At 45.8% G+C, this 2,500-nt stretch overlaps 1 protein-coding gene across 7 annotated transcripts in view; it reads right to left on the reverse strand.

The window, feature by feature from the left end:
* Window positions 1–2,500, reverse strand: part of ptpn6 (protein tyrosine phosphatase non-receptor type 6) — a 31,968-nt gene that overhangs the window by 28,783 nt on the left and 685 nt on the right. Inside the window, exons 1-2 of one of the 7 annotated variants that reach the window (XM_076280106.1) lie at window positions 1,450–1,556; window positions 803–896 (exon numbers count right to left, since the gene is read on the reverse strand). The exons of 1 other annotated variant lie outside the window; for it this stretch is intronic. The gene's annotated coding sequence lies outside the window, so the exon portion shown is untranslated. Of the gene's footprint in view, window positions 1–381; window positions 421–725; window positions 1,007–1,173; window positions 1,329–1,449; window positions 1,557–2,500 lie in introns of those variants that run through there. 5 more of the 7 variants (XM_076280107.1, XM_076280108.1, XM_076280109.1 and 2 more) reach the window with 5 other exon arrangements.

The following is a 2,500-nucleotide window of genomic DNA, read 5'->3' on the forward strand; positions in this document are numbered from 1 at the left end:
ACAAGCAAAACAAACACATCAAAAGAAGTGGCACAAGCATTAAGCACATGCTGTCAGTCATGCTGTGCGCACACACACACACACACAAGACTTCTGAAAGCACCCCCAAACCCCCCCATGCTCAGCCCCCTTACTGTAAAAGTAACCCCAAGCCGACCCAACCTCACACACACAATCTCTGCGCTCATCTCACACACTGCACACCCAAACCTGCCACCAATGAAGGTCAGAAGCTACTGCAGGCCAATCCTAAAAGCACTTTCTTCCTCTTTCTAGCCAGACACCTGTCATTTACCCTGTCTCTTTTCAAAGGTGAGCACAGAGAGAGGGGTGGTGGAAAAAGAGAGACAAACACAAACACACACACACAAACGCACTTACTCTTTTTAGCTCTTCTGAGAACAAGAAGTGATCTCCCTGCTCGTCTTTATACGTCTGAACCCCTCCCTCCCTCACTCCCTCCCTCCCTTCCTCTCTCTTCCTCTGTCGGTCTCTCTCTCTCTTTCTCTCTCTCTCTCGTGCACTCTTTCTCTGTGTCAAATGTCTTCCTTCCTTTCAGTTGTCTCTGATAAAACAGCGAAAGCTGCGAGGCCAACAATTGAGGCTGCCCCAAAGGGAGCAGGAGGCTAAACACACACACACACACACACACACACACACACACGCTTGTCCCCTGGTGTCCCTGAGTGACACTCAAAGAAGATGGGGATACAGACCAGGCTGACCTCTTCTACTGTTCCTGCTGTACTTCTTGTACAGTTCTGTACGGTTCCGTATGGTTCCGTACTGCTCTGTCCGTTACCTCTCTGACGGGTGTGTTCTCCAGGTTCCCTGTCTCCAGAATCAAAAACAACACCAACAAATCCGTCCTCCAACCTCTGTGTCACACGCAACCACTGGGGAAAAAGTGCAAAACAAAAAAAAAACTCATGCAAAACCTGTAAAGACTATCCACACAGAGGGAGGACACACACACACACACACACACAGGCAGTGTAAAACAGAGAGGAAGAGATCAGTGTGAGAAGTGTAGCGATGGAGTACTAGTGCCCCTCGCACGGCTCCAGTAGGGGAACTTCAGAGTTTGCATAATGCTGCTGACACCAAAGGAAATAAAATGACACTGGCATACCAAAAAAAAAAAAAAAACAGAACCTCAGAGTCCTGCTTTACCTCGTTTCTTTTCAATTCCTCCTTTTCCCTTTTCTCTTTATCTTTCTCTCTCTCTTTCTCTCTCAGGCTTGTGTTGTGTGCACCCAACTCTATCTGTGCCTCTCGCACTCTATCTTCCCCTCAGTCAGGGCCAGTTAGACATGATCCTCCATTAGCAGCCACGGCTCAAAGTTCAACCTGACACTTCCTCATTGGTCGCACTCACTCACACACACACACACACACACACACACACACACACACACACACAGACTTAAACAAACTGCACAGACCCACCCGATTCGCTGAAGGGTCAGAGGGGTAAACTCCGCCAACAGAAGCCTAGACAGGAACCCTCAGTGGCACGCTGGAGATCAATCAGAGATGCATACACACACCCAGAAGGCGCAAGGTGCTGGGCTGGACTGGGCTAAGACTACATCTCCCACAATTCACTGCACTGTCAGACTTTCAGCATGAGGAAGTGACACTTGAAAAGAAGGAAGGCACAGAATAGCTCTATCGTGTGTCCTGTCGTCGCTCAAAGTAAGATTATTACGTAATATTCTCATCTGCACAGATGACAGAGAATAAAATATGATACCAAAATGGGGTGAAAGGGAGCTCTTTGAATTGCAAATGTTGACGACACGTTGTTGACATGATCAAACTGACACATTTGACTATATGCAAAGCAAACTACCATAAGAACAGCTCTATACCATTAAACCCTGAAACAGCATGCAGACATGCAAACATGCAAACAACAATACAATTCTTTTTCTGAAATGTTACAATAATGTTACAATATTGTTACAACTGAAATGTTACAATAATGTTTATAATAACAGATGGATGACTATATATATATATATATATATATATAGTCATCCATCTGTTGTTATATTAAAGATGATATGAACATGATATTCACTATATTCTACTCACACAGATAGCTTCTTAGACACTGTTACGGGTCAAAAACAAACTATACAAAATCAATTGCCTCAGTTAGATATAAGATTGAGTGGCAACATAATATGGAAACATGCGCAAACCAACTACATAGCTGCCCAAGATCAGAGGTGTAGAAGTTTAAGAGCAGATAACTTAATACAAAACTACTTTTGATAGCTGACCCAGAGTCAGTTCTGTGGATGTCCACAACGGGGCAGCCGTGGCCTACTGGTTAGCGCTTCGGACTTGCTACCGGAGGTTTGCGGATTCGAACCCTGACCAGTAGGCATGACTGAAGTGCCCTTGAGCAAGGCACCTAACCCCTCACTGCTCCCCGAGCGCCGCTGTTGTTGCAGGCAGCTCACTGCGCCGGGATTAGTGTGTGCTTCAC

This window comes from Alosa pseudoharengus, unplaced genomic scaffold (genome assembly GCF_046254945.1).
Source record: "Alosa pseudoharengus isolate Yale_2024_CS ecotype anadromous, Long Island Sound unplaced genomic scaffold, YU_APseudo_1.1 YU_APseudo_1.1_scf_12, whole genome shotgun sequence".
NCBI lineage: Eukaryota > Metazoa > Chordata > Actinopteri > Clupeiformes > Clupeidae > Alosa > Alosa pseudoharengus.